Below are 27507 nucleotides of genomic sequence, written 5' to 3'. Positions count from 1 at the left end.
AAATCCCAAGCTATTTCCACTACACCATTTAATATGATAGAGGAGGGAGTTCCTGTCGTGGCTCAGCAGAAACTAATATCCATGAGGACACAAGTTCGATCCCTGGCCTCACTCTGTGGGTTACGGATCTGGCATTGCCATGAGTTGTGGTGCAGGTCACAGACACGGCTTGGATCCCAGGTCGCTGTGGCTGTGGTGTAGGCCGGCAGCTGTAGCTCCTATTCGACCCCTAGCCTGGGAACCTCCATATGCCATGGGTGAGGCCCTGAAAAGAAAAATAATAATAACAACAATAATAACATAGAGGAGAGTTAACTTGAATCTATGCTCACATCATTTATTATATTAGTGCCATCATCATCACTGTACCTGCTGTCTGTGGAGCTCTTGGTTTGTGCTGGGCTGGAGCTAAGGGCTTTACGTGCATTATCCTATGGAAGCCCCACAAAGACCTAAAAAGGAGACACCATTATTACTTTAATTTTCAAAAAGGAATTTGAGGCCAAGAGGTTGAGGAACATTTGCACAGCTAACAAAAGAAGGTAGAGAAAAAACTGGACTTTGTATATAATTCCAGAGCCAAGTTCTTAACCACAATCTCATATTTTCTCTACTAAAAACTTAGTGTTGGAGTTCCCGTTGTGGCTCAGTGGTTAACGAATCCAGCTAGGAACCATGAGGTTGTGGGTTTGATCCCTGGCCTTGCTCAGTGGATTAAGGATCCGCCTTTGCCGTAAGCTGTGGTGTGGGTCGCAGATGTGGCTCGGATCCCTCATTGCTGTGGCTCTGGTGTAGGCAGGTGGCTACAGCTCCGATTCAACCCCTAGCCTGGGAACCTCCATATGCTGTGGGAATGGCCCAAGAAATGGCAAAAAAGACAAAAAAAAAACAAAAAAAAAACAAAAAAAAAAAACCTTAGTGTTGAAACAGCGATGTCACCAAAGATCATATCCTCATCTTCTCTTTACTATATTTTAAGAAAAACCTCTTTCCAAACTTTCTCCATATCTGAAGTCTTGATGACCTCCCCCTCCCCAATTCTGTCTCCATACTAAAATTCAAGTAAAATCCCCAAAAGACAATTGGACAGGGAAAATCCTCTACTTTGAAAATTACCACTGATTACAAATCACTTCCATGATGAAAGCTAAGCTCAGTATCCTCTCATCATGTGAATGTCCGACCTGAATGAGTCCTAACCTGCGTTTTCGGGCTCATTCTTGCAACTTCACTCTGTTCAACCTATGCTGCATCCCCACTGTGGTGTCACCGGACTTCTCTGTGCCTTTTTACTAATGCTCTTTCTGCCTGAGACACTCACCTGTCTCCTCCAACTGGCAGACTGGTACTCACATGAACCAATTGGTATGGCTTAGGTTATGCTATAAAAACAAGCAATAAACTCTCAGTAACATAAAACTAAAGTGACATCACATGCTGAGAAGAACTAGTCTGATTTCTCCTTACTCCAATATGCAGGCTTATAGCGCAACCCTCAGGTGAAGTGTTTTCAGGAACTAGGGTAGGGGATATAAAAGAAAGAGTGATAAATTTGCATTGATTTTTAAAGGTTTTATTCAGAAATAATTCCAATCACTTTCATTGACAAAAGCAAGCTACATGCCTGGATCCAGGCACATGCTGAAAGTCATTAGGTTTGGAATATGCCAGGAGATTGTGATGGAGGAAGACTCTAAGGGAGGAGGGTTTGAAATGACGGACTTTGGGAGCTTCCGTCGTGGCTCAGTGGTTAACGAATCCGACTAGGAACCATGAGGTTGTGGGTTCAATCCCTGGCCTTGCTCAGTGGGTCTAGGATCTGGCGTTGCTGTGAGCTGTGGTGTAGGTCACAGACGTGGCATTGCTGTGGCTGTGGTGTAGGCTGGCAGCTACAGCTCCAATTAGAGACCTAGCCTGGGAACTTCCATATGCCATAGGTGTGGCCCTAGAAAAGACAAAAAGAAAAAAGAAAAGAAATGATGGACTTTGGTATCTGACCTGGATAAGAAAAGAAGTGAAGTCATAATGGGATATTTGACACTGGTGAGGCCATGAATCAGAGACCTCTATAAGACTGAAGCTGAATATCTTGGGAAGCACTCTCTATTTATTGGGAAAGATACATACAAACACGTTTTTGGAGGGAGGCAGTTCAACCCACAATAACTAATTATCTACTATTTTCTTATTTATTTAAATACATATATTTAAACATTTCTCCTCCAACTAGAGTGTGAGCTCTGCAAGAGCAGGGACTTTGTCTTATTCACCATTATATCCACAAAGGCTGGAACAGAGCCCAGCAAAGTGTGGATGCTCAATAAAAAGCTGATAATGAATGAGTAAATGAATAAATGAGTGAGTCATGGATGTCTTAAACTTCCATTGCACTCCGGAAAAAGCTGATAAATGACCCCATCACCCTGGCATGGTAGAAAGACTCCAAAAATGATAACCGTTACCATCTCACCTCTCTGTGCCTTTCTTCCATCAAAAAGTGGAGTTTATTTTTCCTTCTTTCAAATCTAAGAACACTCTAGGACGGCTCTGATCAACAGAATGCAGCAGACACACATTCTGGGACCGCTCAGCTCAGACGAGAAGCTAGAATTTTCTAGCTCCTTCCTCTTGGAACTCAGTTGCCATAATGTACTAATAAGCCACCTGGAAAGGCGGTAGAGAGGAGAACCGGGTCCTCTGTTTGACAGCTACCGCTGAGCTCTCAGCTGACAGCACCAACTCCCTGTCACGAAGGAACCACATTGACACCCCGGGCCAATCTAGGCTCCGCAGCCCCTAAACACCCCATGGAAGGAAGCCACAACCCAGCTAATACCAATCAACCCCCAAATTCGCAAAAAAATAATACAATGGTGGTTGTCTTAAACCACTAAGTTGGGTGTGTATATGTGTGTGTGTAGGGGGGGATTTGTTCATTTGTTACACAGTGAGAGAGAAATGAAACAGAAACTAGCACCTGGTAATGCAATCCTACTGTAAGAAAAACCTAAAACGTGTAGGATTAGTTTCAGGAGCAAAAAATCAATAGAGACCTGAAGACTTTCAAAAAGACTGTTAGTGAAGGCAGCAGAGCAGTGAGGAAATTGCTCTAGATTGCTAAAGCAAGGTGGATGCAATTTATGTACCAAAAGGAATTTTATTGAACCTGTTGCCTGTGGTAACACCACAAATAGAAAGGGTGCCCCATGAACTTATGGCTCAGGCTAAGGAGATTTCCAGGCAAAAGGCTGAACGTGTCAACTGGCTTCTTTCAGCTTCCTAGGCTATGATAAATACAAGAAGAAAGGAATGCTCTAAATAAAGAACCACTGGAGCAGAATTTAAAGGAAATATAGATGGTCCAGGAAATCCTCTAGGAAGCAAAAAGTCCTCAAAGCAAAAAAAAATGGCTATAAGGCAAAGACCACATCTAGGGTGCTGCCAATAAAACATAGCCTCAGTGCAAAATTCAGACCAAAGGTGAAGCTCCAAGATCTTCTGCAAAGACCTTGGAAATATTTAAGTTGCGCTGAGAGACCTTTAGGCCAGACAAAAACACTTCTGAAAATCTTAAGGGCATGACCTGTAGACCCCCAACAAAAGAGCTGCTAAGCATATTAAGGCTGCTATTCCATAGCATCTTTGATGCCATTACATATCTAGTAAACTAGCAAAAATAAATAATAATGTTAACAATCCAGTGTGGGTGTGGCTTCAAGGAAACATCCTGCTGATAATGCTGTAAAACTGCTGCAATCTTTTTAAAAAGCAGTCTGGCAATAGGCAATAATTTTCTTGTCTCTTTTCTAAATAATTCATCTTTTGGAATATTGACCTAAGGAAATGACCCCAAAAAGATAATTTTAAAAGCCATGGGTCTAAACAAACCTTCACAGTCACATTATTTATAATAGAAAGAAACTGGAAACAGCCCAAATGTCCAAAAATAGAAATATGGATGAGCAAACTGCGGCATATTTACATGACGGACGGCTCTATAATCATTAAAAAGACAAGTTTATGGATTGTGTTAACTCAAGGTTATGTGGGCCTGAAATATTATTAATCAAGAGCAAAGTTCAAAATGGTTTAAGTGCAAAGCTATTTTAACTCCCTAAAAATCAGTACTGCCTATACATTTTTCCTAAAATAAAGAAAATGTGCATGTAACAGTTTAATGTTTAGTATGTTTGTAAAATTCAAAATACTTGATGTCCTAGTTTGAAATGAAGAGGATTTTTTGCTTATTACTAGAAAAAAAGGGAATTTAAGTCATATATATTTATGTGTATGGGGTATGTTTTGTTGATTAAGAAACGCTGTCAGGGACCTACATTATGCTCAGCCCTTCATGACACACAGCAATAGAACAAAGGAAAAGTGAGATTTAATCTCTGGGTTCAAAGCATTCAAGGGGGAAAAAAAAATAGGAGAGATGATAGTATAGATGAATATTTTTGTTGCTGTTTAGTTCTGTGGAAAAGACCAAAGGCAAAGCATATTTTTATTTGTTTTTGTTTTTTTTTTTTTTTTTTGTCTTTTGTCTTTTTTTGTTGTTGTTGCTATTTCTTGGGCCGCTCCCGCGGCATATGGAGGTTCCCAGGCTAGGGGTTGAATCGGAGCTGCAGCCACCGGCCTTCGCCAGAGCCACAGCAACGCCGGATCCGAGCCGCGTCTGCAACCTACACCACAGCTCACGGCAACGCCGGATCCCTAACCCACTGAGCAAGGGCAGGGACCGAACCCGCAACCTCATGGTTCCTAGTCGGATTCGTTAACCACTGCGCCACGATGGGAACTCCCATATTTTTAAAATTGTGTTTTTAGAAACACTAAGTTTTATAAAAAACCTTCGTAGGTTTTGTTCTGTATTTTGTAAATGGAATTAGGCTTTGGGTAATTTTATGAAATTGTCTATTTTTAACTACTATTTTTATTGGAAAAGGTTGATTTTTAACCATTATCTTTATTTTAAAATGTTCTTTTGCAGCTCCCACTGTGGCACAACAGAGCTCCCAGCAGCAACTTGGGAGCACTTGGATGGGGGTTTGATCCCCAGCCTGGCACAGTGGGTTAAGGATCCGGCTTTGCTACAGCTGCGGCTTAGTTCCCAGCTCCGCTCAGCTGATCCCTGGCCTGGAAGCTCTATATGCCATCAGGCAGCCAAATAAATAAATAAATAAATAAAAATTAAAAATTAAAAAAAGTAGGAGGTATATATATATTCACAGATTTATTGCAAGGAAGTTGTTTACATAATTGTGGGGCCTAAATAGACAAGCCTGAAATCCATAGCACAGGCCATCAGGAAGGACAGGATAGAACTCTAGGACACAGGCTGAACAACTGTACACAGGCAGAATTTCTCCTTCCTCAGGGAAACCTCAGTTTTGCTCTTCAAGTTCTTTCAGCTGAACCCGGCCCACCCAGATTACCTAGGGGAAAAGTAAAATAATCCCTAACTTAAAGCCAACTGATCATGGACTCCAATCATATCTAAAAAATATCTTCACAGCAACACCTAGATCAGCTGAATTATTTTATTGAATAACTAAAAAATGTAGCCTCGTTAACATAGTTGACGCCAAAAAGACCATCACAATCCACCTCTTGTCCAACTTGGCACACACGCCTCCCTGAACCACAGTAAATCTCTAAGTAAAGATAATAACAAGTCATACTTCTGCTTAGCAAGATACAGCTAGCATGTGTGCCACCAAATCACACTAACCCATTCTCTAGAAGAGGATGCAAAGTCCTTAGAGGGTTTTCATTCTTCTTGGCTGTTCTCTAACTTAAACACTGTGATAGAAATTTACCTTTTACTGACATATCTTATGTTTGATGATAGGGGATAAGAGGAAAGAAAAAAATATTTGCTTAACATATATACAAACATATTCATAAAAATACTTACAACAATTAGTCCTCATTCCTGCAACTGGTCACCTGGTCATAATATTTATAATTACATTTGTCTACTTCCCATTCCATGTTCTCTTTGCCTTCAGCAATCACCTCAACCAGCCCTGGTTCTGACCCAGTAGGGTAACCCAGGTCTTCTTTCCTCAAGGGCCTGGGGCCTTAGCAGTTCAGCCTGAACTGGGTTGTAATTTTCCACTGACTCTAATCATAGAGCATAGCAGTACAGAGATAGCCTTAAGGGATCGCCTGTATTCCAGGCATCCTCTTCCTTACCTGCATTGTGTTATGGATGCCCAATTTCTCCTTGATAATTAGGATCAAACATTCTTCTCTATCTACTGATTTAGCAACATGAGGACCCCAAAGGGACCAGGTGATAGTGTCAACTTCCAGTTCAATGGAAACATCATTGTGTCTCTTGCAAAGCTATTCCTCCCTTTGGAATTTACATCTCTAGACCAGAAAAGCCTATAGCCACAGGGAGGAGAAGAAGAAAATTGCTAGTAGATTACCAACCACTCACATTTCTACCCTTTGATAGACTCATGAGCCTCGCCTGTGAGAAACATAGCTTCGTAGAATGCACACTGATTTAGAACGCAGACAGAAACCTAGAGGTCATTTCCTAGCCCTGCAAGGTGTGGCCACGTACCTGGTACTGCAATTGGAAAGCCATTCTGCCTCAGGATGGTGGATGTTGGCAGCAAAATGGTAGTACTTAGCCGCCAAAGGGAAGGTGGATAGTTACCATAGTTACAACAGAGTCCAATCAGTAATCAGAACAGTCTGACTCAAGAGACATATAGCTTTGATTAGCTGATCTTAGGGTCCCATGTAGCAGATTAGTAGTTGCCATAGGCTGGGTAAAAGGAGGAGCTGTGGAAGGCCTGCCAATGGGTACAGGGTTTCTTTTGAGGGATGGCAAAAATATTTCTAGAATTAGATAGTGGAGATGGTTGCAAAACTACCTGTAAAAATCCCTAAATTGTGCACTTCAAAAGGGTGAATTTTATCATATGGAGTTTAGGATATTCAGTAAAACAAAGAAATAATTTACAACGTCTTTACTTCTTTCCAAAGAAAGATGTATTCAATACAGGTTTATTTTAGAAAATTAGAAAGTACAAACAACACAAAGAAGAAAATGAAATCACTCAAAAATCACAACAAAGGAATGGGAGAAAAAGATATAATTTCAATTTTCAAAGGACTTATATTTTGGTCCTCTCTAGCTTAATATACAAGCTAAATGCAATCTGATATAAAAGTACTATTAAAGCTATGACCTGTATACTTCAGGGACTAAGTATTTCCGGATATTCTTTCCCCAGATGTGTGCAGATAGGATACACTGTCTGCTAGCTTCCTCGTTCCCCCAACCATCCATTATAATTAATGGGAAGATGCCTGTTTCAGGAAGAAAAGCCACTCCACCCTCTGGCAATGGCTATGCCTTAGGTTGGCTCTTGGAGTGGTTGCTCAGCTGTAGGTGCTCTGGCAGAAAAGACTGGGCCAAGAAATACTGGTGAATCTAACTCTAGTTGGAGGACTTTTCGAAGGCATTTTTGCCTTTTGTCATTTTTGTCCCTCAATACACAATGTTCAGCAGTTGCCATGGCTTGTGTTTGCTGCTACTACCCATGCTCTGGGGGAAGCTCAAAAAACAAAGGGTGAAGCTTGACAGGACCTTCTCCACCTTCCTAGGTATTTGTGGAGCATCAGGAGCTCTTCAGCTTGAAGACACATTAGCAAAGTCTGTGGAGTAGCTACCACTGTCTAAGAAATCTAATGACACCTTTCATGGGTGAGGTCAAGTCCAACATTTTGCGGGGTCACCTTCGAGACGACTGTGAAATCTTTCTCTAAGATCAAAATGGGATGATCTGGAGCTTCAGAGACTCTCTCCAGAAGAGCTGAGAAGTGATCACCTGCAATCACTTTCCTCTCTCCCAGTGCCCTCCCCTCACTGTCTGCAGCCAGCGAGCCAGCAAGAAGGCTCCCAGCAGCCACCATCACATCAGCCATGCAAGAGGCAGCCTGGAAACCATTCTCCATGGAGAACCTGATGAATTACTTAACTGTGCATGTTCAGCAGAGGATGCTTTGCTCATGATTTCTGATTCATCCCACTTTCACTTTTGTGGTACGAAAATGGGGTACAAGAACGATCCCTTCTCCATCCGTTGAAACAGTGTTTCGGTTCTGATGGATCAGCTAAGGGCAGGAAGAATTAAAGGGCTTTGCATCATGAGAAACTACATTACAAAATCCTAACCAAGAATTATGTGGAGAGAGAGAAAGAAAAGATGAAGCGATGCGGCAACACTGGGGGAGGAGGCGGAAAGGGGCCAAACCTCCAGGCTTCAGAGCCCTACTTCCTAGTATTTGCTTCCCACTCATTGCTTTAAATATCAACTCTTTTGTGTTTCGCATCCTTGTAATCAGTTCTTGTCAGGAGGAACTGTATTGTGAATTCACACCTTTCATTCCTAGGACTGTGGCTGGATGAGTTCATAGAACCTGAAAGATCATCCTGAATAAGGTCCTAAGAGGAGAGATGAGGATGAAAAGGAAGCGAGGCAAGAGGGTGGTTCTCTCCAAGGAAAGGAAAGCTGGACCCACTTGACACCAGGAAAGGCCTAGGAGAGGGCTGAGTATTCAATATCCGACTAAAGTTAGCAAGGAGGGCTTTTGTTGGGGCCTCAGTCACACGCTGATCCCTGAGAAGTAACAAGGCCTTATGTTCAGGGTAGGGATACAGGCATCAGAGTCAGCGCTACTCTTAGGCCAAAGGGTTCTATCACACAGACACAGACACACATGCGCGTGCGCACGCGCGTGCACACACACACACACACACACACACACACGCTCTTTCTCCCTGTCTCTCCCCAAGTGATTCTAGAGTGGGTCCTGGTACAGAATGAGAGCCAGAATGGTTTGCAAAGCCACCTGAGTTATTCTGCTTTATGACCTCATCTATGACCCAGCCAGTTCCCTGGGTTAACACCCAAAGCCACAGAAAGCTCTCCTTTCCTTCTCACCCTCAAATGCCGCCTATAATATGCCATTTATCACAATGAGCATAACCCACACTGGCTTAAAGAAAGACTAGGGAATGCAGTAGCTCACTTTGGTGTGTGGCTCAGAAGCCACTTGATCTAGGATTCAAATGATGTCACCAAGACGTGGGTCCCACTCCCTTGATTTCTGTCTCTACTTCCTTAGTCCTAGTTCCAACCTGTGAGCCCAGGTGGTGACCGATGGCTGCAGCAGTTCCAGAAATCCTATCCTTTTTCTCTCACCTCCAGCAAGTAGGGAGCAAGAATCTCGTTCCCAGGATTCTTAGTGACTGTATCATTTCACGTCATTGACTGGTTTCTGAATTTATTGCTGTGATCAAGAGAATGCGATACGCTAAAGAGCCAATCAGGGCCTACCTCTAGACCCAGGCTTTGAGGTCAATTCCATCCAAACCACAAAGTGGGAACAGGAGAGGTAATTTCCCCAAGGAAACTCAGGATGCTTTTGTCAGAAGGAGAGATGGATACTGGCATCAAACCACCAGTGGCCCCTGCATCCCATTCAACTCTACTCCACTCCTACCAGCCAGTACCAAAGCAAGCATCTCAGCAATCTCACAAAGCCTTGCTAGACTGACCTTGTGTGGCTCTTTTACATGACATGCCGTTCCTCTGCAAGACAAATGACAAGGAGACCTGGCCCCTGACCTCAAGCAGGTTACAATCTAGTCAACAAACATGTTTCAACTTCGAAAGAAAAGAAGAGAGAAAAAAGTGGCCCATCTAACTGAATATTCCCTTTTATGTTTTTGTTTTTGTTTTTTTAGTTCAATTCTTAATGGTCCATCAAAGTTCTAAAAGTAAACATATTTTAAAGGGTTATTTTCTTTAACCGGCATTTAACTTCATTTCAAATCTTCCCTCTGAGATTGCCACCTGACACAATTGGGTGAGCTGTCTCACAGGGCCACGAGATGCATGCACTTTCATTTGAGGACAGCTAGTGGCGAAAGTGAAGAGCAATGAATGGGGAGGCAGAAGACCTATGTTCTACCCACTTCTCAGCCATCACTAGTGATGTGATACGGGGAAAGTGGCTTTGTTTCCTAACTAGGAAAGGGCTTTTAAAACTTTGGAATTTCTTGAGGCTCAGTAGGTTAGGGACTCAGCGTAGTCTCTGTGAGATGTGGGTTCAATCCCTAGCCTCGCTCAGCAGGTTAAGGATCTAGCATTGCCACAAACTGCAGCATAGTTTGCAGATTTGGCTTGGATCTGGTGTTGATGTAAGCTGTGGCATAGGCTGCAGCTGCAGCTCTGTTTTAAACCCTAGCCTGGGAACCTCCATATGCCCACAGGAAATCAAAGGAATATCATTCCTCTTAAGTAACTAAGGTTTTCAAGTTTCCATTTAAAATAACCACAAAACACAAGGACTTTCCACTTGCAGAAATATAAAGATACTCATTAAGATATAACTATTGAAACAAAAATAAACAAATGGGACTTAATCAAACTTAAAAGTTTCTGCACAGCAAAGGAAACCCTAAACAAAATGAAAAGACAACCCACAGAATGGGAGAAAATCTTTGCAAATGAATTGACTGACAAGGGATTAATCTCCAAAATTTATAAACACCTTCTGCAGCTCAATACCAAAAAAACAAACAACCCCATCAAAAAATGGGCAAAAGAGCTAATCAGACAATTCTCCAAAGAAGACATGCAGATAGCCAAAAAACACATGAAAAGATGTTCAACATCACTATTTATTAGGGAAATGCAAATCAAAACCACTATGAGGTACCACCGTACACCAACCGGAATGGCCATCATCAAAAAGTCTACAAACAATAAGTGCTGGAGAGGATATGGAGAAAAGGGAACCCTCTTGCACTGTTGGTGGGAATGTAAATTGGTGCAAGCACTGCATAAAGCAATATGGAGATTCCTCAGAAAACTAAAAATAGAATTACCTTTTGAGCCAGCAATCCTACTCCTGGGCATCTATCCAGAGAAAACCATGACTCAAAAAGATACATGTACTCCAATGTTCACTGCAGCACTATTTGCAATAGCCAGGACATGGAAACAACCTAAATGTCCATCTACAAAGGAGTGGATAAAGAAGATGTGATACATATACACAATGGAATATTACTCAGCCACTAAAAAGAAAGAAATAGTGGCATTTGCAGCAACACGGAGGGACCTAGAATTATCATGCTAAGTGAAGTCAGTCAGACAGTAAGACACCAACATCAGATGCTATCACTTACATGTGGAATCTAAAAGAAGGACACAATGAACTTCTTTGCAGAACAGATACTCACAGACTTTAAAAAACCTATGGTTTCCAAATGACACAGGTTGAGGGGTGAGGGGATGCACTGGGTGTTTGGGATGGAAATGCTATAAAACTGGGTTGTGATGATCCCTGTACAACTATAAATGTAATAAAATTCACTGAGTAATTTAAAAAAAAGATATAACTATTTAGCATGGACTGGGTACAGTCACAGTGCTGGTCTCTAAGAAAAGAAAGATACAAAAGGCCCAGCTGCAGTTCTGGCTGAACACCCATGTTGGTCAGGGAAACAGATGGGTAAATAAACAATTACAATGCAATGTGTTCCATGTGATAATTGAAATCTGCACAGGTTGCTGCTGGAATTGAAAGACAACATGAGTCTTGATGGCTGAGGATGAGTTTATTACGTGAATAAGGGACAGGAAAGGGGGTGGGCCTAGGTGAGCCTTTCAGACAGAAGGAAAAGCAAGTGCAGAGGCTGATGAAGCTCAGTAAAGATGCTCATATTGTTTGCCTCTCCAGAGCCACTCTCCACCCCTGACTGCCCTGCTCTGTGCCCTGGGACTGGCCTCTGCAGAAGGCATCTTTAGAGCTCCCTTGTCTTCTGGTGTCTAATTGAGTTCAGCCAAATAGGGTGCCCCAGGTGCAGAATGGAGGGAGGTGGGGGATAGAGTTCCCACATAGAGCCCCCCAGCTCTCTCCCTGCACTGCAGCGGGGAGGCCACAGCTCCAGCTCCCTGGGATGTCCATCTCTTTCGAGGTCCTGGAAACTGCTCTTTGCCTTGGCCCTTCAGGCCTGGAAGGCTAATGACCTTCCATTCTTATTTCCCTTTACCCTGTCCACACCTCTGTAAGTAGTCTAGGAAACTCTTCAATTGCCCCCTTTGTGCGTATCATCCGTTTCCTGCCAGCACCCTGACTGATCAGTGTGTGGATTATATGGAAACTGCAGGGCCAGAACACAGCATTTACATCTGCACGTGGGGAGAGTGAGGAGGACAGAAAGTTGGCAGGAACTGGGTCTCTGAGGGCCTTGGATTCTCTGTACAGAGTGAATGGAGATTGTATTGTAAGGTAGTGGGAAGCTATTTTCTGAATCATTACATTGCATTTTTAAAAAGACATTTGCCATCCTTACAGGTAATACACTATGCACAATTCAAAAGCAGCTGCTTGCATGCTACTAGGCCTTAGCAGGAACAGAGTCGCTCATTTCCATAGAGGTAAAACATGGAACAGCAAGTGACCATGCAGCCAGAGCGGCTCATCATGAAATATGTTCTGTCAAAGGCGAGCCATCCACCCTAAGGGATGTGGACCAGGCAAAGCAGAGCAGGGGGTACAAGTAAGTGGTAGAACCAGAAGGCCCAGAATTCCTCTACTTCAGTTCATGTCGATGGCTACATGGAGGAAGAGCGGAAGCTTATTACCAGCTGAAAAAGAAGGGAAACAGGTTGATCTTGGTTCATGGAAGGGCTGGCTTGTGCTATGGATTGAATTGTGCACCCTCCAAATTCATATACAGAAGCCCCATCCCCCAAGGGATGGCATTGAGAGAGAAGGCCTCTAAGAATTAATCAGATTTAGATGAGATCACCACGAAGGTAGGGGTCCCATGATGGGATTCACGCCCTTATAAGAAGATATGTCCCTATTGGGAGAAGACATGGTGGAATACATGGGTAGAATACAAGAGATGGAAGCAGGAGTAGCCCTCCTCATCCTCACTCCCCAGAACACAAGACCAACCAGAATCCTATAAAAGCTTTTCTCAAGTGGGATAAACTTACTGTAAGAAGCAAGTCAGTATGAATTGCGCAAGGGCCACAATGGATTCTACACTCCTCCACCCAGGTCTCCTCTGGGGGGTCATTCCCCCAAGCACCTAATGCACTTATTCCCTATCTGCTAATATCAGCCTCTGGCAACTCACAGTTGTGTCCCTCGCTGAATACTGTCCTCAGGCACAGGGCTATGCCTCGCTCAAGACCATGCCCCTGCCCAGAAAGCAGCCCACAGCCATGACTTGTTGATGGAGGGTTATGAAGGCCGGACTCTTTGCCTCCATGCAAGACAATTACGAAGCACTTTCCCACCTCCAGGGCTCCTCAAAGGATGATCTGAAGCCTCAGCGGCAACCACCTTGCTGGTTACCTTCTCACTCTATACAATTCTGCCTTCCTCGCAGGCTTACAAGCATATGTCCCAACAGACCACGCCCCACCTCAAATCCTTCAACATATAGCCCTCTATCTCCAAATCTGTTCCCAAGGGAACCCAGTATAAGAGCTGAAACTTCCATTCATTCTAACAAAGTAAACACAATGGAAAAGAAAACAAGGAATTATTTTAATTTTAGGTTAGTACTAGGAGCAACTAAACTTGCATTTTGAATTTAGGCAACTTTTGCTGTTTTGTAAAGGGAAACATTGTGCACAGGGACTAGAATTTTCAAGGCCACCTCCACCAACTCTTCCTTGGCATGTTAGGTACCCATAAACATTGTTCAAGCCACCCGAATGATGGTATTTTGTTATGGCAGCCTACGCAAAGAAATATAAGTAGCCCAGAAACTCGTCTGCAAGACTATCAGAAATATTCCAGCATGGAAGAGAGGGCATGGTTCTAGCCAGCAGAAGAGAAAAGAAGGTTGAGAGTTTATAATCCATACAGGCTTATTATAAAAAATGTAAAGTTTACTGCTTATCACTACTAGAAATTTACTTTGTGGCTGCCTCTTCCCTAGAGAGTGTTGTGGTGCCAAATGGGAGTAAATGAGAATCAGTCATGACAGGTGAGATTATACTGTGGCAGTAAATCTTTGCAACAACCAAGGTTTGTTTCTCCCTTATTCTACTTGTCCACTGAGGGTCCACTACTGTTTTGACTCAATTAATTTTATTTTGGCACTCACTCCAATGGAGAAGTCTCATTGTGGCCCTGGGAACCACACAAGCTAACTCTCACAGCCTCTGCTTAGAAGTGGCCCGCTGGGAAACCTGGACAGCTGCATGCAAAGCAATGAAACTAGAACACACCCTCACACCATGCACAAAAATAAACTCCAAATGGCTGAAAGACTTAAATATATGACAGGACACCATCAAACTCCTAGAAGAGAACATAGGCAAAACACTCTCTGACATCAACATCATGAATATTTTCTCAGGTCAGTCTCCCAAAGCAATAGAAATAAGAGCAAAAATAAACCCATGGGACCTCATCAAACTGAAAAGCTTTTGCACAGCAAAGGAAACCCAAAAGAAAACAAAAAGACAACTTACAGAATGGGAGAAAATAGTTTCAAATGATGCAACGGACAAGGGCTTAATCTCTAGAATATATAAGCAACTTATACAACTCAACAGCAAAAAAGCCAATCAATCAATGGAAAATGGGCAAAAGACCTGAATAGACTATTCTCCAAGGAAGATATACAGATGGCCAGCAAACACATGAAAAAATGCCCAACCTTGCTGATTATAAGAGAAATGCAAATCAAAACTACCATGAGATACCACCTCACACCAGTCAGAATGGCCATCATTAATAAGTCCATAAATAACAAATGTTGGAGGGGTTGTGGAGAAAAGGGAACCCTCCTGCACTGTTGGTGGGAATGTAAACTGGTACAGCCACTATGGAGAACAGTTTGGAGATACCTTAGAAAACTATACATAGAACTTCCAAATGACCCTGCAATCCCACTCTTGGGCATATATCCAGACAAAACTCTACTTAAAAGAGACACATGCAGGAGTTCCCATCGTGGCACAGAGGTTAACGAATCTGACTAGGAACCACGAGGTGGCGGGTTCAATCCCTGGCCTTACTAAGTGGGTTAAGGATCCGGCGTTGCAGTGAGCTGTGATGTAGGTCACAGACACGGCTCGGATCCTGCATTGCTGTGGCTCTGGCACAGGCCGGTGGCTACAGCTCCAATGAGACCCATAGCCTGGGAACCTCCATATGCCATGGGAAGCAGCCCTAGAAAAGACAAAAAAAAAAAGAGAGAGAGAGAGAGAGAGAGAGAGACATGCACCCGCATGTTCATTGCAGCACTATTCACAATAGCCAGGACATGGAAACAACCCAAATGTCCATCAACAGATGATTGGATTCAGAAGATGTGGTAAATATACACAATGGAATACTACTCATCCATAAAAAAGAATGACATAATGCCATTTGCAGCAACATGGATGGAACTAGAGACTCTCATACTGAGTGAAATGAGCCAGAAAGACAAAGACAAATATCATATGATATCACTTATAACTGGAATCTAATATCCAGCACAAATGAACATCTCCTCAGAAAAGAAAATCATGGACTTGGAGAATAGACTTGTGGCAGCCCGGGGGGAGAGGGAGGGAGTGGGAGGGATCGGGAGCTTGGGGGTATCAGACACAACTTAGAATAGATTTACAAGGAGATCCTGCTGAGTAGCATTGAGGACTATGTCTAGATACTCATGTTGCAACAGAACAAAGGGTGGGGAAAAAAATGTATACATGTAAGAGTAACTTGATCCCCATGCTGTACAGCGGGAAAAATTAAATTAAATTAAATTTTAAAAAAAGAAGTGGCCCACATTAGATTAGCCAAAGCAAGTGACATGACCACTTCTGATCTTAACAGGGCAGAGATATGTTATCTTCTCATAGGCAAAGACACCCCACAGAGAAGCAGCAAAATTATGAGTAAACAGTAACATAGTCTACCACAGTAAGGTGGCTTCTTTTGCTCCCTAAAGTGGTCCATACATGCACAAATCCAACCAAAGTTAGCCTGCAACTATAATGCTCTGTATTCCTGGGATTTAAAGATTAAGGATACAGACATTTAAGCTAAAGACACCAAAGGTTTTAGATCTGTGGTAGATATCCTATAATCTTTCTCCTAAAACAGCATTCTCTTTTATTGTCTTAGCACGTGAGAAACGTATTTGTATTTTTTTTTTGGGGGGGGGGGCTTTTTTAGGGTCATACCCATGGCATACATAGGTTCCCAGACTAGGCGTCGAATCAGAGTGGTAGCTGCAGGCCTACGCCACAGCCACAGCAACATCACATCCGATTCAACCTACATCATAGCTCATGGCAATGCCGGATCCTTAACCCACTGAACAAGGCCAGGAATCGAACCTGCATCCTCATGGATGATAGCCAGATTCATTAACCACTGAGCCTCAGTGGGAACTCCCATATTTCTACTTCTAGTCCTCAGAAAATTAGAACCTCAAAATTCAAAATGTAAGGGACAAGTTAACCAGATACATATTTTTTCCTGTAACATCTATCTAATTCATAAATACACAAGGGTAGGGAGGAAAAGAGAGAAAAGGAGGGAAGGAGGAAAAAAGAGAGAGAAAGAGAGAGAGGCCTGGCTAGAAAGTCAGCACCATGTCTAACACTGGCAAGTTCCAGTATGGCTTGGGAGCTTGAAAAGAACCACCATGGACAGTTCCCAGGGCAGGCTTCTGCTGCAGAGAAAGCAACCATACTTCAAACAGTTGAGGAGTTCCTATTATGGCTCAGCAGTAACAAACACAACTAGGAACCATGAGGATGCGAGTTTGATCCCTGGCCTCGCTTGGTGAGTTAAGGATCCAGCATTGCTGTGGCAGTGGCGTAGGCTAGCAGCTGCAGCTCCGATTCAACCCCTAGACTGAGAACTTCCATATGCTGCAGGTACAGCCCTATAAAAGCAAAATATATATATATATATATATATATATATATATATATATGTTGGGAGATGTGGAGTTCTAGGGTAAGCTAAGTATATCACCTTTCCAAGCAGGTTTACTAGATTTACAACTAGCTTTGTAGGTTTCTACAATGGTTATCTCATTCACCTCACAACTAAGTTTATCATCTTTCCAAGTAAGAGGACCATTCAAGTTATGAAAAGTCACCTGCAGTATCTAATAATGCAAATATACTTGGGATAAAAACAGGGTATCTCCAGGCATAAGGATTTTGGCATTGTTACAGATACCTCTGTATCTTCAGGTGTCAGAAAAATGGTTTAAAAGGTGATCTTGACAAGGCAAAGGGGAAAAAAGGTCTTTGTCAGTGATCCTGCCTTGACTATGTCGCTAGAATCACGATGTGATGTTCAGCCCTATAGATGTTTCAAAAACAAATACAGGTGTGACTTGGTCTAGCAAAGTCTTTGGGGTCAAGCATCCTTGGGTCTGAATCCTGTCTCTACCATTCATTAGCCATGTGACCTTGAACAAGCTGACATCTCTGAGTCTTGGAATCCTCTTCTGTAAAATGAGGATCATAATAACTTTTATTCAGAGGGTTGGGTGAAGATTAAATGAGCTAGTATTCCTGGTAAATAGTAAAACCTTAATAAGATACAGTTATCAACATGAATCATCATCATCAGCTTCTTCTTCATCTTCATCATGATGATGAGCCAATTCATAGAAAGAATTAGAGAGGTACAAAGGTAGCTCAATCATAAAATATTCCACAGATTGGGGAGGTAGTGTTTGCTTTCACAAATACATTCATACTATAATTACAAATACTAGATTTCCTTTAAAAAAACTAGATTTCTGATTTCAAAAACATTATGATACCAAGTGTCCATTGACAGATAAATGGAATAAAGAAGATGTGGATAAAGAAAATATATATATATATATCCATTAAATATATATAATGGAATACTGCTCAGCCATAAAAAAGAATGAAATAATGATATTTGCAACAACATGGATGAACCTAGAGATTATCATACTAAGCAAAGTCAGACAGAGGAAGACACTGTATGATAACACTTACATGTAGAATCTTTTTTGAAGTGATACGAATGAGCTTATTTACAAAATAGAAATAGACTCACAGATGTAGAAAACAAATTTATGGTTAACATAGGGAAAGAAGGGGAAGGGATGAACCAGGAATCTGGGATTAGCAAATACAAAGTACTATATATAAGTAACATAAAACAGATAAACAACAAGGTCCTACTGTTCAGTACAAAGAACTATATTCAATATCTTGCAATAAAGTTTAACGGGAAAGAATCTGAAAAAGAATACACATATGCATGTATAACTGAATCACTTTGCTGTACTCCAGAAGCTAGCACAACACTGTAAATCAACTACACTTCAATTTTTAAAATTGTGATAAACCTCATTAATTAAGTGGTTTAAAAGAGTTTAGAAAAACCTATGTTTTTTTTATCTTAATTGCTTTTCCCATTCAATTTAGCATCAACCACCACACCACAAAATGAGTGCCTTTGTCATCCTACTATTTCCTTTCTCATTAAAAAGTGTCTGAAATCTGTGATTTCATGAACTGAAATGGTTTCTTTGTCCTCATTCAGAAAGAGAAAGCATCTGCTCACTAATAATAATGCCATGGGAAAAAACTGCCACAGAAACCAGGCATTTGCATTTCCTCCTTGGATAAATTTGCAAAACTTCATAACTTTGTAGGGTCCCCTCAAGGGAAGAGACAAGTTTATCAAAAAGTATTGCATTCTAAATTTAATTGCTATTACACTATTTTATTTGCATACTCAAACAGTTACTGGGTGAAGCGCAATTCATGGGATGGTGTGTTTCAGAAAGGCACAGTGGAGAAAAATTAATCCAGAGCTCCAGAGTTCATTCACCCAAGTGCACAGAAAATATACATTAATAAGTGACTAACTAGAATCCATAGGAGTATGCACATTTTCCTTTTTGAGATAGGAATGGGTTTTTCTTAGGTGCTTTGATAGCCAGGGGCTACATAATTGGGATATCATCCATAAATGGACAGGGTGTTTACGTTTCAAATGCCAATCTATGTCGGTTCTCCGTGTGGCCATTTCACTAAGAGTTTAATTTAAAACTTATTTTCTTTAAAAAAAAATAAAATAAAAAAGCAAGTTCCCTTGTGGCTCAGCAGGTTAAGAATCCAGTGCTGCTCTAGCTGTGGTATGAGTTGCAGCTGTGGTACAAGTTTGATCCCTGGCCAAGGAACTTCCAAATGCCACAGATGTGGCCAAACATGAATAAATAAATAAAATTTATTTTCTTACTTGAAAAGAACTGGAGATGCTTTTCTCATTAGCTTTTCTCTCTTAATACTCCTAGAGAATATTATCTATAAATGGACTGCTCATGAAAGAAAATACAGCTAGAAATTATTTTTAAATCTGAGGACGTATTCAAAGAAAAGCAAATTTTAGAAATTATGATTTTACTTGCTTGTAAATTTGTCATTTTTAAGAGAAATAACCAATACTGTCAAGGATGTTAACAAATAAGTACCCTTATCCACTATTCATAAAACTGTAAACTGATATAAAATTTTTAATAGGTCAGTACAGTATCTCCAAAACCAAGAATCTGGAAATCTTATCAAAGGCAGGTTAAAACCAAGGGATCTAGAGTTGGAAGCCTGTCTTCAAATTCCTACTCCTATACTTGCTCTGTAACTCTGGGCAAGTTTCTCAACTTCTCTGAACCTGATAATCCTCATTTATAAACAATGTAATAATATCATAAATTTCTTAAGGCTTTTGTGAGAATCAAAGTATTTTCTATTGTTGATTAACAAATTGCCACAATCTGTGCAGCTTAAAACAATATATATTTTTTTAATTTCAGTTTCTGTGGGTTGAGAGTCTAGGCATGGTTTATCTGGGTCCTTCATAATATTTTAATCGAGGTGTCAGTCCATGTAGGATTCTCATCCAGAGTCTCAACTGGGGAAGAGTCTCTTGTTGGTTCTTGAATATGCCAGGAATAAAGTCTCCAGAATGAGTCTGCTAACAAGACTGAGTTTTATATACTATGACATAACCATATCCCACAACCTTTGTCATATTCTATTGGTTAGAAGTAAGTCATGGATCCTGCTCACACACAAAACCATAAATACTAGGATTATGGATGTCATCTTAGGGTCTGTCCACCACACAGAGCCTGATAATAAACATGCATAAGGAAAAGAATTAAACAAACAAAACAGAGTATCTAAGAGGCATGGGACAGTATCAACGATCTAATAAATGCATAATTAAAAATCCAGAAAGAGACAAGGAAATGAATGGGGTAGAAGAACTATTTGAAAAAAGAATGGCTAAGAATTTTCCAAAAATAATGAAATCAGAGATCCAAAAATCTCAGAGAAACACCAGGTAAGATAGATGCTTCCCCAAAGTACATACTTGCATTATATTGAACCATATCATAAACAAAACAGAAAGAGAAAATCTTAAAGGTAGCCAGAGAAAATGAATATGCTTCATGCAGAGAAACAAAGGTAATAATTAAAGAAACTAGGCAAGCCAAAAGACAATGGAGAGGTATCTTTAAAGCACTGAAGAAAAGCCTCTCAACCCAGAATTTTACACCCAGCAAAACTATCTTTCAATAATAGAAGTAAAGACTTTTTTTAGATAAAATCCATTCTGAACATAAAGGATTCACATTTTTTTTAATTTTACTTATCTATTTTTTCCACTGTACAGCATGGGGACCAAGTTACACATACATGTATACATAATTTTTCCTCCCATTGTCAAGGACTCAAAATTGATTAACAAAAACATCCTTGCCCTCAAAATATCATGGAGCCTAATCAGAAAAATATACTGATAAAAAGAATTTCAATACAATGTTGTAAGTGACAGGAAAGATAATGAGTTCCATTTGAATGACATCTGGGTGTGAAAGGTGTCTAATGAGTAGTGGAAATGTATATCTGGAGAGAGGAAGAGGATCTGAGAGTCACCAACATACGACTAGTAGTCCATGCCATGGAAATAAATGAAATCACTCTGCAAGAATATGAGTAATAAAAGGGATGGGAAGAAAAAGAAGGTGGTCCAAAGATGGCACTGGAGAACACTGATATTAGAAAACATAAAGAGGCAGGATTTCCCATCTTGGCTCAGTGGTTAAAGAACCCAACTAGTAACCATGAGGTTTGAGGTTCCATCTCTGGCCTCGCTCAGTGGGTTAAGGTTCCAGCGCTGCCCTGAGCTGTGGTGTAGGTTGCACACATGGTTTGGATCCTTTGTTGTTGTGGCTATGGTGTAGGCCAACAGCTGTAGCTCCAATTCGACTCCTAGCCTGGAAACCTCCATATGACATGGGCATGGCCCTAAAAAGACAAAAGACAAAAAGAAAAAAGAAAATACAAAGAGGGAGAGTTGTGCTGGTCTCTGTTTTCATCCATTTTCTTAAAATATCCATATCTGTGGATGGACCTGGAAGGTATCATGCTTAGTAAAATAAATCAGAGAAATTTGACAGAGAAAGACAAATACTGTCTGATACCATGTATATGTGGAATCTAAAACATAAAACAAATGAATGAATATAACAAAACAGAAACAGACTCACAAATATAGAGACCAAACTAGTGGTTACCAATGGGGAGGGGCAAGAAAGGAGGAATATGATAGGGGTAGAGGATTAAGTACAATTTACTACATATAAAATAGATAAGCTATGAGGATATATTATACAGCACAGGGAATACAGCCAATATTTTATAACTATAAATGAAATATAATCTATAAAAACACTGAATCATTATGCTCTATTCTTGAAACTAATACATTATAAATCAATTGTAGTTCAATTTTATATATATATCCATGTGACAAGAAACAGGAGGAGAGACAAATGAAAGAGAGAGGAAAAACCAACACTAACTGAGATCTCAGCAATGCCAGGTGTTATTCTCAGTACTTTAAATGTATTATCTTATTTAATCCTCACAGCAGTCTTTATTTTATCCCATTTAACAAATGAGGCACAAAGATTAAATAATAGCCCCAGTGTCACATTGTATAAGTGGTAGAGCTAAGATCTCAAGCCAGATGTTTGGCCTGAACTTCTCCTTCCCACTATACTGTATTACTTACAAAGTAGGGATGAAAAAAGAATGCTGCATGCATAACCACTCAACCCTCAATCACAGTGGAAGTCTAAAACCTTAGCAATAGAGCAATAGAGGTCCCAATTTTTTTGTATGGTGACTGACCAAGGTTCCAGATGAAGGGTTTGCAGCACTGACTTTCCATGAAATATAAGTCACTCATGTGCACTGAGGGGGTCCCGCTGAGATCTAGCTTCACATTTGGTTTCCTTCTAAATGGCCATACTAGCCCTAAGGCCATGTTTCCTCATTCAACCGCATTCTGGTACAAAGCTACAGAATTCCCCTTTCAGAGAAGTACAAGTAACCTAGGAGGATGAGATTATTCATAGGCTTTTTAAAAACAGATATATTGTTTCTTTAGCCACAAACATAATTTCTATCAGAACTAACAGTATTTGACTAAAACTCCTGCTCCAAACAGAGGAGAAAGTTTATCGAGGGAAACAGTAACATATAATAAATGGAGGGTTTGTTTGGTGGCAAGAGGGACAGTCTTCTTAATAATGCTCTGTTTCAGAGAGATCTTTTCCTGCCAAAGATGATAGGATCGGTGTGCTGGGAGTGTGGGACTAAAGAATAAACAGAGCTTTGTCTTGTGTTTCGATTTTATTTTAACCACCGCACAAGGGGAGACAGAGAACTGGTATTTCACATACCATAAATTAGAGCATGGTTTTCAGAGCATTAGAACAGGGAACTTAGCTTTTGGCAGGAACAGAAGTGAAAACTCGGAGAAAGGTTTATTTTAAGTTCAGTTACACCCGAATTGACTCACAAATATAGTTACCCATTATTACCTCCTACCCCAGTCATGTTTTGTGACTTCTCATAATTACCTAAAACATACTTCATGGTTCTTGGGAGGCACAAATACATGGTAAGTTTACACATCAGATGGGTAAATATTTGCCATCAAGAGAATCCTGATTCTCCTTTACACCAAATGGCATCTAGAATAGGAAAACCAAGTTTATTCAAGACTTTGTCCCCATCTGATTAATGAGTAAATATTTAGCTCCTGAAGGTCAAAAACATACTGTATTCTTTGGCCCTTTGCATCAGCAAATAGAAAAGAAAGCAATTTACAAGTGGTGCTGCAATAAATAGTTTGTTTTCCTCAGAATTTTCCTACTAAAACTGATTCCCATCTTAAAGGAAGACTCACATTCCTGTTTTCTGTTTTTCTTTCTCAAAGACAGAACTGGTATTACTCTGTTTCCAGAGAAAATAACCATACCAGTCGACAGGTGGGGAAAGGCAATTAGGATAAACTGTAGGTATACGACCAGAAGGGTAGGAATACGAATATAGATTCCCAGTCAGTAGGTCTGAGAGTGACCTGAGATTCTGCATGGCTAACAAGCTACCAGGCCACATCTACAATGGTGGTCCAAGGACCACACTCAGAGTAGCAAGGGTATAGGTGGTGTGAGGCCAGAGCTGGCTGAGAGGCTGGGCTGAACTGGGTGGGATAGCAGAACCCAGGGCAATCCAGAATGCAGGACCAGAAAGAGCTAGGAAACCAGTACAGATGACTAAGCTCATAGTCCCATAACCAAGGCAGACTCTACTAGAACAGATGATCCCTGCAAGTTTATCCCGAGACAATGACCTCTCCATCTTCCAGTGGCTACAAGTCACCCCCACCCCCTGCAGCCTCCCCTGGGGCTCCATATCATCATGCCAGTTTGTCATATGGGAAACAAGAATATCATTTTCCTGGTGTTCCATGATTGGCAAAAGGTTGGGAAACACTTCTTTAAAGGTCTGAAGGCTGAAGATTGGGCTTTCATGAGCAGGTGTCTAAGAAAAAGCCTTCAAAGGCCATGCAGAGGGCAAAATGTGGAAGAAAATGTGAACAAAAGCAAGCCCAGCATGGGAAAGCCTGAGGCCAATGAAAGACAAGGCCACAGAAGCTGCATGAGAATGTGATGTAGGAGTCCCCATTGTGGCACAGTGGAAACAAATCTGACTAGGAATCATGAGGTTGCGGGTTCGATCCCTGGCCTCGCTCAGTGGGTTAAGGATCTGGTGTTGCTGTGAGCTGCAGTGTAGGTCATAGACTCAGCTCAGATCTGGTGTTGCTGTGGCTCTGACGTAGGCTGGCAGCAACGGCTCTGATTAGACCCCTAGCCTGGGCACCTCCATATGCTGTGGTGCGGCCCTAAGAAAAAAACAAAAACAAAAGCAAACAAAAAAAAGAATGTTGTCTAGTCACTTATGACGGAGCATGATAATGTGAGAAAATAGAATGTATATATGTATGTGTAACTGGGTCACCATGCTGTACAGTAGGGAAAAAAAAATTTGTATTGGGGAAGTAATTTTTTTAAAAAATTGGAATTTTGGAAAAAAAAAAAAAAAAAGAATGTGACGTAGCCCGGTGCTTTAAGAGGTAAAGGTCAATGTGAAATTCTAGCAGTGAACATAGGCAGGGATGAGAAGGATAAAGTCTGGAAAAAGTAGGCTAGAATCAGTTTTGAGATTAGCCACTCATGGCTAAAAGAGTGTGCCAAAATCTTGAGAAGAATTAAATTTAAGCAAAAATATATATAGTATATATCATATTTATTAATGACATGCATATGAGTGCTCTATTTTCAACAGACTGTGTATCACTGATCCACAGCTATGTTTTTATTGTCAGCTAATTCCTTTTGTTGCTTCCAAAGATGGAAACGTTAAAAAAGGCCTTCAGATATTGTAATCCAGTCCTGGGTAGTGAACTCTGGGGAGATGCAGCCAAGCATCTGGTCTTAATCTTGGTGTCTTATGTAAGGATTCCCCCTAACTAGGTTAGCCCCAAACACAGTATTTACAAGGTATCTTTTTGGGGAGGCGGGGGGCAGTCTCGACATATGGAGGTTCCCAGGTTAGGGGTCAGTTGGAGCTGTAGCTGCCAGCCTAGGCCAGAGCCACAGCAACTCGGGATCCAAGCCTCATCTGCCACGTACACCACAGCTCATGGCAATGCCAGATCGTTAACCCACTGAGCAAGGCCAGGGATCGAACCCACATCCTCATGGCTGCTAGTCGGGTTCTTTAACTGCTGAGCCATGACAGGAACTCCTACAGGGATCTTGGTGTCTGACAAAGAAACTAAGTTCCAGCAGTTACAGTCTCCTTTCAGACCTTTCCCCAAAGTCCTCTACCCAACAGGAGCTTTCAGTGTGGGACCCTCCAGCTTCCACATGGAAGGTGGTGGCCTTGAGTCATGATCTATCTTTGTCAGAGAACCTCATCTTCACGCTCCCAGCAACATCCCCTGGGTTCTTTCCACGGGTTCAAGTTTATCTTCTGTCATTGCCTTACCTGGAATCCTTCTTGATTACTTGTAACTCTTCAACTTAAAGAAGTCCCAGCTCATGAATTAAACCTGTTGGCTGTTGTTTCCCATACAGACAACTGTTCAAACCTGTAAGGTAAATTCATTCCATTTAATCCACTTGACATTTTGGGCTCGCCTTTCTTCCTCCTCCATATGTTAAATAGGCACAAACTGAGTTGCAATCAAAACGCAACTTTCTTTTGTCACCTAATGAGCTTTTAAAATTAATTCCATGAGCAAACTCTTTCCCTGCCCCTGAATGAAAACGTTTCTGTTCCTTCTTGGCTTAGAGACTCTCCTCGAGTCCATAAAGTACAAATACACATCAACTGAGTGATTTGAATATCCAGTCCAAGATATGAATTAACGCTTCAACTTGATTTAGCCTTAAATACACCAAATACACTTCCTCCCACCTGCTCCAGTTCAAATCTATTTTCTTAAGGTGGCAAAAAGCGATGTGGTTGGTTTTATCTCAGGATCAGCACTTACGAATTGTGCAAACTGGGCGTTAAACGAGGCCAGGGGGAGGACCACCACTCATATTCATAGACTTTCCCCTAATTTTCAGAAAGAAGCTGTTGGGGGAGGAGGCACTAGCTCTTCCCCCCGCCCCCTGCCTCCACCATGGTCAGAACTGGAAGAAGGAGGTGTACTGAACAGTAAATTGCTTCCTGACACGGGTCCTCCCTCTGCTAGATTAGCAGCTATTTAACTCTCACTCTTTGTCTCTTTCCTTGGAGGGGGGGATTGGTCTTCTGAAGACTTGGGGAGAAGTCCCCAGTGAACCCCTCCAGTTGCAATCCCACAAGGTCGGCACTGCGGCTTTCCTCTATCAGGCTTTCCGTCCCCCTCCGCATATGCTTTCCTGGGGACCCACCCCCATCACATTCCTTCCCTATCTGAATGCCCTTCCTTGGGCAAAAGCCATCTTGGGTAGGACCCAGACGGGTCCAAGCCAGCTCTTTTCTGGTCCATGGGAATTCCTGCAAGTTCACCCCAGCAAAACCCCCTCAGTTCTGGGCTGCAGCACTTGAGTCCTCTAGCTTATTAAACACAGATCCTCTCCCCTGTGTTTCCTGGGTGCAATGAGACCAGGTCAAGCTCACCAGGGAGTCCTGTGGAAGTGCCCTCTCCAGACTTGAAGTGGAAATACCTTCACCTCTCTGGGGCTTACCACAGAATAGCGCCTCACTCCAAAGGAATTCACCCATGCTGCCTCCTCATTCCACTCTGACCCTATTTATGGCCTTAATCTGACTAAAGGGTCCAAATATCATGCATCAGTTCTGCACAATTTCCTGTGTCAGTGCAGCACATGGGGGATTGGTCTAACATTCATTTTGGCACCTGATGGCTACTGTATTGAGACCTTTTGAAATTAAGCTCCAGTTACATCCATTTTATTTTATTTTATTTATTTGCCTTTTCTAGGGCCCCTCCCTTGGCATATGGAGTTTCCCAGGGTAGGGGTCCAAGCGGAGGCGTAGCCACCGGCCAACGCCAGAGCCACAGCAACGAGGGATCCAAGCCTCATCTGTGACCCACACCACAGCTCAGGGCAATGCCGGATCCCCAACCGACTGGGCAAGGCCAGGGATCGAACCAGAAACCCCATGGTTCCTAGTCGGATTCTTTAACCACTGCACCACGACGGGAACTCCAGTTACATCCATTTTAGAGTCACTCCTCTCTTCCCTTCCTAGTGTTAAGCATTGAGACTAAACTTTCAGGGAAAATCATGATTCAATAGGAAAGAAAACAGCAGAATTCACTGGGTAATGGACTTTGTCCAGGTCCCTACAGGACCACTGGGACAGCCAAGCTGAAGGTCAGCTTAGGATTCTCTCAGACACCAGGTCCATGAAAGATAGGCTGTCTTCTGGTCCAGTCTGTGATAATGGGATTCTGTCAAGTTGGTATAATTGTTCCAGGGCCAAAGAACAAAGTGTAAATGCACCAAGTGGAAGGAAAGAAGGAAGGAAAAAAGGGAGGGAGGAAGGAAGA

General features: G+C 41.7%; 1 long non-coding RNA gene across 1 annotated transcript in view; it reads right to left on the bottom strand.

Moving 5' to 3' along the window:
- Window positions 1-355: 355 nt before the first annotated feature.
- Window positions 356-27507, bottom strand: part of LOC146403757 (uncharacterized) — a 31292-nt gene continuing 4140 nt past the window's right edge. Inside the window, exons 2-3 of the long non-coding RNA XR_002343690.2 lie at window positions 25485-25587; window positions 356-452 (exon numbers count right to left, since the gene is read on the bottom strand). This is a non-coding gene — a long non-coding RNA (uncharacterized LOC146403757). The remainder of the gene's footprint in view (window positions 453-25484; window positions 25588-27507) is intronic.

This window comes from Sus scrofa, chromosome 4 (assembly GCF_054392235.1).
Source record: "Sus scrofa isolate SSC_HxYL_T2T_F1_AM1 chromosome 4, Sscrofa_HxYL_maternal_Yorkshire_Landrace_v2.0, whole genome shotgun sequence".
Classification (NCBI taxonomy): Eukaryota; Metazoa; Chordata; class Mammalia; order Artiodactyla; family Suidae; genus Sus; species Sus scrofa.
Note: the sequence above shows the minus strand (reverse complement) of the source record. Positions and strands in the feature narration are given on the sequence as shown.